The sequence below is a fragment of the Cricetulus griseus genome, chromosome X (genome assembly GCF_003668045.3).
Source record: "Cricetulus griseus strain 17A/GY chromosome X, alternate assembly CriGri-PICRH-1.0, whole genome shotgun sequence".
Taxonomy (NCBI): Eukaryota; Metazoa; Chordata; class Mammalia; order Rodentia; family Cricetidae; genus Cricetulus; species Cricetulus griseus.
This window is the reverse complement of record NC_048604.1, coordinates 18,031,342-18,040,237: the sequence shown is the minus strand read 5'-3', so window position 1 is coordinate 18,040,237 and position 8,896 is coordinate 18,031,342. Positions and strand designations below refer to the sequence as shown.

At 43.2% G+C, this 8,896-nt stretch overlaps 1 non-coding gene across 1 annotated transcript; it reads right to left on the bottom strand.

The window, feature by feature from the left end:
• Positions 1 to 6,051: 6,051 nt before the first annotated feature.
• LOC113837590 lies at positions 6,052 to 6,208 on the bottom strand. Its single transcript, XR_003488267.1, has one exon. It is a non-coding gene; the product is annotated as a U1 spliceosomal RNA (small nuclear RNA).
• Positions 6,209 to 8,896: the final 2,688 nt, after the last annotated feature.

Sequence of the window (8,896 nt, the reverse complement as noted above, 5' to 3'; positions counted from 1 at the left end):
ATTTTCTCTATGTCAACAGGAGACAGTAAGCTAGCCCTTCAATCTTTTGCTTAGAAGTCTCCTCAACTAAATACCTGGTTTCATTACTTGCAAGTTCCACCTTGCAAGACATGAGAATATACGTCAGCCAACTTCCTTGCCATCGTTCTCCAACTTCCAATAAAATGTTCCCCATTTCTTTATAATTTTGTCCACGTGATTGAAACAACCATATGTTTGTTCATTAATTCATTTGGTGTTTGAACTACAACACAGTGGGTATGCTAGAAGTGCCATACACACGTTTATGACAGGAATTTGGAATAATTCTTCTCTACCAGGTTTTGGTGATATCACATTGGGTACCTGAAACTGGCTGTGATGGGATTCTTCCCATCAGGGAATTCAGCAAATACTATAAATCAAGGCCTTTTCTTTTCTAACCACCATACAAGTGGACAGGGGAGTTTTTTCACAGAGTAAGGCCCAGAGTAGAGAGAGGCTCTCCTTATTCAGGCCTTAAGAGTAATCCTGACCTCATCAGGCTGCCTACAGAATTGAAAGAATACAAAAAGGATGAAAATTTAGAATCTATTATTTAAATTTCCAAGTATTGATTTACATTAATTAATTCCTTCTGGGGTAGGGGCATATGCCGTAGCATGCATGTGGATATAGAAGACAACTTGTAGAAGTCAGTTCTCTCCATCTCCTGGGGATCTAACTCAAGTCAGAAGCCTTGGTAGCAAGTGCCTTTACCTGTTGAGCCATCTGGTTAGCCCAATTTTAAAGTATTTTCGGTTTTTTTTCCAGTCAGGGTTTCTCTGTGTAGCTTTGTAGATCAGGTTGACCTTGAACTCACAGAGATCTGCCTGCCTCTGCCTCCCAAGTGCTAGGACTAGAGGTGTGTACCACCACCATCCAGTTGCAATTTTAAAGTATTTTAAGGTGGTGACAATGGAGCATTAAAACAAAAAAAAGGCAGAGAGAGACTGAAACACCCAGGAGTTAAGCCCTAGGGCTCAGGAAAATGGAAGAGCACTCTAGAGTTCTACAGAGCAAAGCCACCTCTGGGCAAGTTTGTTGTTTCTCACTTCAAAGGTCAAAGACTCCAGGGCAAACATGGGGAAAAGAAAAAGATTTATTCAGACATCCAGAAAGGTGGTGGTGGGAGGCTTAATATACATGAAGTCCTGGGTTCAAGCCCTAGCACCACCTAAATTGGGCATGGTGACACATGTTGTCTGTAATTCCAGTACTCCAGAGATGGAAGCAGTGGTTGGAGAGCATCAGAAGTTGAAGGCCATTCTCTGCTACACAACAGGTTGAGGCCAGCCTTGGATACATGAGTCTCCTTCTGAAAAACAAAACCAGCGAAACAAAGACAGAAGCTAGGACCAACAAACCCCATGTTGTTTTGCAGTTGTAGGCCTGGGGCTAATATAGAGAGTTGTAGAGAAGCAAAGATCTACACTGACTGCTGGGGCTTGCTGCCTGTGGGTCACTGGAAGGTCCATGCAGTGCTTTGAATGCAAATGTTCCCTATAGACTCACAGAACTGAACATTCGGGCTCCAGTTGGTGACACTGTTTAGAGGCTATTATGTACCTTTAGGAGATGTGACCTTGATGAAGAAAGTATGTTACTAGGTACAGGCTTTGAGAGTTTATAGCTTTGCAGTTAGATCTCCCTACTATTTCTTGCTCCAGCCATTATAGACTCTCCCTTTGAGACTGTAAGCCCAAATAGTCTTCCTTCCTTAAGTTGCCTCGATTTGTGACATTTTATCACAGCAACAGAAAAGTAACTAATATACAGCTTAACTTCTCCTAATCTAAATTGCTGGTTAGAACTATTTAATAGTTGGTGTCTTTTGGGTTGTTTTCAGTTAATCATTACGATACAAAGCCACCAAAGCCACCCTTTCCCTTGAGAACAGGAGAAGATAAGCCGGAAGGCTACCTTCCCCTGGAGGACAGGGGAGATAGAAAAATGTAATCTTCCCATACCCAGTCTTGAAATTCCCCTTCCCCCAGGACAGGGAGATCACTGAAAGGCAACAGTCATCAGATAAGACAGTGAGATGCAACTTTTCACTTTAGAATGTTTCAGCTAGGTGAATCAATCATCCCCAGAAAAGACAGTGGGAAACCAACATCACATGTTTGCCCTGTGAAACCTCCCCAAATCAATGACTTTTTAAGTCAACTAAAGACAAGTGGAGCAGGATGACTTACTAGATCTTCCCTCAGTAACATCCCTGCAGAAGAGTCATAGAGAATGTTAACCACATCGTTGGCATAGAAGACGAGGAGCCTGAGAAACAGAGGGCTGCATCTTCAAACACTGCTACATTTATCTAAGCATCTTTACCTTCCTCCAGAAAACAGCCTTGCAAACTATCGGAATATATCTACCCTTTCACTTGCACAAAATAATTTGGGCATTAATCGGTTTTCAATTCTGCTTTTTGTTTAACGCTTGTCATTATTAGTTTTTCTTCTGAGACATTCCAAGACCTTCCAAAAATCTATACTGTTCAAAAAGAATGCAAGTTATGAAAACAAACCTTCCAGGCCCTCCAGGGCACTTGACAGAGTGCTGAAGGAGAGCCAGCTGGGTGCCTCCCCTCATGAGCCTCTTTGGCCCAAAGCCTTGTGTGTGGTATGGTTAGAAGGAGATTCCTGAGCTCCTCTTGGGGATATCAGGGCACATGCTCAGGGCATGGGGGTGGGGGCTTCTAGGATTGGCAGCAGGGGGATGGGTGTGGAATTTGATGCTAAAGAAAATAAGTCCTCTGCAGAAGGGGAGACATGATGAGAGCTGTCTTCAACTGTCTAGAGAGCCATTCTGAGGAAGGATGCACACCTTTGAACCCTGGGACTCCAGAAGATGGAATCGGGAGCGGCAGGCAGAAGTCGCATGGATGCTGGTTCTGGCTGCATCTCAGAAATACTTGCTAATGACAAAAGTGAGTCAATAAAGAAAGGGACTCTTCACAGTAAACTCATGGTGGCTGTAGTACTCATGTACACGCCATGAATGTATCTAAGCTCTGACTTGCCAGACAGTTAGCATAGATGGTCCTTCTAAAGATCCTTCCTTCATACGTCCTAGTAATCTCTAGGAATACATGGACATCATCGAATTTAGGAAGGCTCAACTGCATTAGGCTTCAAAATGAGAAAATCTCATTGCTATAGTACAAAGCACTTTGGAATTCTGATTATATTTCCTTCTTCAACCTTGAAGCTTTGTGTAGATGTCTTTTATCTCATGTGACATGGTAGGCAAGGCATGATTCTCCTCCACTGATTGAGAAAGACTACTAAAATTTGTGACTTCCTGGAGGTCTTACTGAATTTATATAGGGCATTTGAAGCACAACACAGGTTTCCATAGTCACAGCCCCACTCCAGTGACAGCCTATACAATACAAAGCATGCTCTATTGCTTTGGGATAGAAGCGGCGCACTTAACCAATTTGGAAATCCTCTCACTGTGTTTAGATGAGTAGAGAATAGAATGTGAACTTTCCTAGTTCAAAGTCTATTTCCTACTGGGAAAATGAGACATCTGGTTCATAGTTGAATAAGATGGATCCTGAGGGATCTTTGACAATGAATTGCTTTTCCAAATCTGCCTTTTGGTCATTTACACATGCATGCTTCAGAAACATATGGATTGGATGTACAAAAACCTGAGGATGCTGTTTGACTGGTGAACAATGAGGAAAAATGGGGCCAAGGGACTTTGAAGTATGTGCTTCTCAGCAGCTGCTGTGTTCTTAGCACCTGTTGTTGGGTGACAGTTAACAAGACAGAAAAGGGCCAAAAATAATCAGGATTTTGGTAAGATGACTACACTGTTACGTGGTCTGATATCCCAAAACTATAAAGGAGGTCCAGAGACCAGATTATTAGCAGTGAACCCATCACCTTTTGGAAAATGGAGCAGTTCCTTCTACTGTGCACACTGATTTTTACAATAGAGCATTTAAGTAAGAGAGATGAGAACAGGAGGTATATAAAATACTTAGATGCAACCCAGCTACATTACGTGTTATTAGATGGATTTTATGATTGGTCTTCTGAGGCCATCCATTCTGCATTAAAGCTGTCTGAAACAAAGATGTGCCCACATCAAAAGCTTTAGAATTACTGATCCTGTCTCTGAGCATGCCTCTGTATGCTGCATGTGTGCCTGTGTTTATGTGTGTGTGTTGGTTGAGTGCTCATCAATAGAAACTCATAAGCACAGCCTTTTACTGCCCATAAGTTGCCAGCTTTGTAGCCAGACTGTCAGTCTTGGTTTCTGCCCACATGAAAAAAGTGTCATGAAGACTCCAAACGAGGCTGTACCTAGTGGCCCTGAGAAATCAAATTCTACAATTCTAAGGAGGCAGAAAGCAGACTGGTTGCAAGAGTATAGAAACACTGAAAAGTATTTCAATACAAAAGTTGCACTAGAGGGTTAGGTCTGGTGGCAAACACCTTCAACCCAGCACTGGGGACATCGACAGTCTCTATGGTTTCTAAAATACCCTGGTCTACATAGTGAAATCTAGGATAGCCATAGCTATATGGTGAAACTCTGATTCAAAAGAAAGAATGCTTGTTTCTAACTAGCTCTTATAACTTAACCCATTTTTATTCATCTGCACGCTACCAAGTGGCTCATGGCTTTTACTCTCCTCCTGTATGTTCTGCTTCCTCTCTGTCTCCTCTGGTATCTCTCCCCTTCCTAGGTTCATCTCCTCTGCCTGGAAGTCCCTCCTAAACTCTTCCTGCCTAACTTAGAATTTGGAATGTAGTGGGCCCATGGTGGTGTATGCCTTTAACCCCAGTACTAGGCAGTTAAAGGACAGCTTCAACTGTTGTGAAATAATCTTTTTGCACACTGTGAAGATGCATCTTTGCCAAGGTGCCTTCTAATTGGTTCAATAAAGAGCTGAATGGCCACTTGGTAGCATGTAGATGAATAGAAATGGGTTAAGTTATAAGAGCTAGTTAGAAACAAGCATAAATTAGGCTAAGCTTTACAGTTAATAAGAAGTCTCCATGTCATTATTTGGGAGTTGGTGGTACAGAGAAAGCCTGATACACTCATCTGTACATAGTGAGTTCCAGGCCATCCAGAGCTACATAGAAAGACCCTATCTCAAAAGAATATTTCCATTGTAATCCTGGACTTCCAAATGATTCAAAGCTATGCTTCACCTGTGAAGGCAGGAGCAGACAACATATTTTTTCCCTTTTTGTTTGTTTTGTGTGTTTGAGACAAGGTCTCACTCTGTAACCCAGGCTAGTCTGGAACTCTCAGCAATCCTTCTGCTTCCAACCTCTTCAGTGCTAGGATTACATATATGGACCACCATGCCCAGCTCAAGAACACAGCATTAAAGTGTTAGCATAATTTCTATCTTGTAAATCTTTAAGCGTATGGTTGTTGGAACTCCCTTCCTTCATTTGTCCTGGACCTCACATATGTTGGGGGTGTGCGTGTCTGCCACAGTGGCTTCGCGATACAATGAAGGTGGTGGGCTGCTGCTCTCATTCAGGCTTGCACTTCTATTTGAGTCTAAATGTGATTATGTTAAGTCCTACCCATCTCCCTGATACGGAATAGCAAAGATGGCTGAAGTTTAAGTTAATCATCGTCCACGGCATGAGCTCCCTTCCACCTCCCAGAGGCACACAAATACCCATGATGACACAAGGTGAGCTTTGATTGGTTTTGCCTGGGGAGACAATACCTGGATGACTTGCTAACACTTTCTTTTGTTTGGGGTACTGCTGAGCATCAAAGCCAAGGTTTAATGTACACCACCACTGAGATACGTCCCCGGCTCTTCCATCCCCCACATCTTCATTATTAAATCAATCCTCTCCTGTAAGATCATTGTTACTTCCAGGGCTCTTTTCCCTGTCATCCACAGGGTTCAAACAGATAATTCTGACTACAACTCAGCTTGCTTCCAAGCTAGCTAGGTGGTCCTGAGCTCCCAATCATTACTAAGGGTTGGGCACACAGGGAAATTTCATATTTTTGTTTTATTTTATTTTTATATTTAATGTTTCATTTCCCATATTACCACAAATTATGCTATCCGGTTTCCCACATTTGGGGAAATCCCAGGGGTCACCACAGCTGTGTGTACGGGATAAGCCTCACTCAGAGGAAAAACCACCCTCCTGATCATATATCTCCCCTGCCAGGCTGTAATTAAGGGAGGCTTTAGAGATGATGAGAGGAGAAGGGAAGACATTTGCAATAGAGTACCTGGAGTGTGGACAGGCCTATTGGCAAAATAAACAGGCACCAGGCATGGCTTGGTAACAGTCCAGTGCACAGCATATACTTCATATAAAACAATATGAATTGAATGAAAAACAATAACAAAGTAATCAGAAAAAAAAACACTAACAAGTAACCAGTAAAGTAGGGAGTACAACTATGAAAAAGAGGGTGAAGTGAGCCCGGTGTTGGTGGCACATGCCTTTCATCCCAGCACTCGGGAGGCAGAGGCAGGCGGATCTCTGTGAGTTCGAGGCCAGCCTGGTCTCAAGAGCGAGTGCCGGGATAGGCTCCAAAGCTACACAGAGAAACCCTGTCTAGAAAAACAAACAGAAAACAAAAAAACAAAAGGGTGAAGTGTCTGGAATCAGTACTAGGGGTGAGAGCTATTGAGAGTTCTTGAGCAGAAGAGTGATTTGGTAAATGAAGTGCTTCATGGATTTATGTCTCATATAAAAGAGACAAAGAAGACCCTACTGTTTCCTTCTGCTTTCCCCACTTTCCTGTACTATGTTTCTCTGTTTTTCAACAAGGGAGATCTCAAAGCTAGAGGGAAAATGGTTATTGTGACTCGTCATTCAGTTTCCCAAGTATCAGATTTTGTATTTGCTCCACATTGCAGTACCTGGACCTGGGGACAAGTGCCATATGCCACATACCAGATTTTACAGGATTGAGTGAGCCTTAATACTGTTGGGGCTAGGAACTGCTCATCGAAGTAATGGAAGCTTTTATATGCTGAGACATTTATGGCTCACTACAAGGGATGTTTCTCTCCCTTGCAATCTGAATCACTGAAAGCACTTTCATAGCAACTGCTGGATTTCTAGCGCTATAGCAGTCCCATAGGACCAATTTGTAAACACACAACTAATTCCAAAAGGACTCATCTACCAGAGCCTTAAATTGTCAAGAGCTCCCTGCCCAATTGCCCCAAGCTAATAGAGTTGGCATACCCTCCAGTGCTTGCATTGGAGCATTCCCACTGCTCGACCAGAAGAAGGAGATGCAAACAGATGTGCACGCTGGCAGCTAAGTGAAACCTGCTCCACACAACATGGCTCCAGGCCTCCTAGCCCCAACTCTCACTGATAAACTGTTAGCAATACTACCGAAGGGGTCTGTAAGAAGGACAGTCATGGTCTTTAGTCGTCTACCCACTACTGAACCCACCAGGCTGCAGTGGATAGCTCCACGGTCACACGGATGGTCCTGGTTAAATTCAGTGTGTCACAAAACGAAACAAATAGATATGCATGTAGGAAAGCGATTTGCAAGGAAGAGTGGGGAGGAGATAACAAAAGGTGGTTGGAGAATAATCAGAATGAATTATGTGCATGTAAGACAAAGAACAAATTTCGTGAATGTCAAAAAAGGAATGGCTCTCCATTAAGTGAATCTTGCCTGTGTGCCAGCTATAGGTAGGTGCACATGGTCTTCACAGCCTCCCTGGGAGGTAAGGGATTTGCACCATACCAGTTTTCTTTTCAGAAAAGACTAGGACTAGGACCCAGGTCCCAGATCAGACTAACCCCCAGGCCTGGTGTTTCCTAATTACAGGGATTTGGCTAAGTCACTTAGCCTAAGTTCCCCCATGCACTGTATTCTACATATGAACTTGTAAAATGAACAAATTAAAAACGACTCAACCTCATTAATGGGTTTAATAAATACTAGGTATCATTTTTTTCTTTATGGAATACATGATAAGATGACCTTATATATATTTAAAGTACCTGGCTATCACTCTCCCTGGGGAGTGGATGGGGGTGGGATGGGGGGTCAGTGGGCGTCATGGGAGGATGGGAGGGACAGGGAACTGGGATAGATATGTAAAATAAGATTGTTTCTAACTTAAATAAAACAGAACAAAAATAAAGTACCTGGCTAGATATTTTGATAGATACATGCATAATGAAATAACTAAAATTAGCGCAATGAAAATATCTGTCACCTCACAATTTTTGTTGTTGCTGTTGTTCCTTTTATTCTATTTTGCTTTTGCCATTGATGACACTTAAAACGTTACTTCTTAGGAAGAGCCCGCCACCCCTGGGTGTTCATGGCTCATGGAGCTGGCAGTAGACAGGGGAATGATGCTTTGGCAGATTCAAGCTGTTCCTTTTGCTGTCCAGATGTTGGGGCACACTGCAGGCAAAGTTGTGAATCAAGGCTTCTCCAGCTCTTTCTGGATCTCCCATTTTATGATGAGTGCTTTGGCAGATCCATGTTGTTTACCATTTAGATGCTGGGGTGGACTGAGGTTAAGGCTGGAGTTAAGGCGTCACCAGCCCCTCCTGGCTCTCATCTTATCTGGCCTCCTGGATCAGCTTGTCCTACTTTTCAACCTGGTCAGATCACTTCCTGTTTGGCCTTGTGGAGCTCCGACTGCTAAACATAGAAAGCCGTCGTCACAACACGGTGATCAAAAGGCTATCGTTGGATTTGGGATGTCCGTGGCCTACGGAAGTCCAAATTTTGTTAGTGATACCTGAGGACTGCGCAGTTGGTGAGCTCAGCTCTGCCACCGCCTAGTCCAACCATCCAGAGCTCAGGTCATCCCTCAGGTCATCCCTCTCTCCTGTTACCTGAGTCTGTGTTGTGACTCTAAGCCTACCTA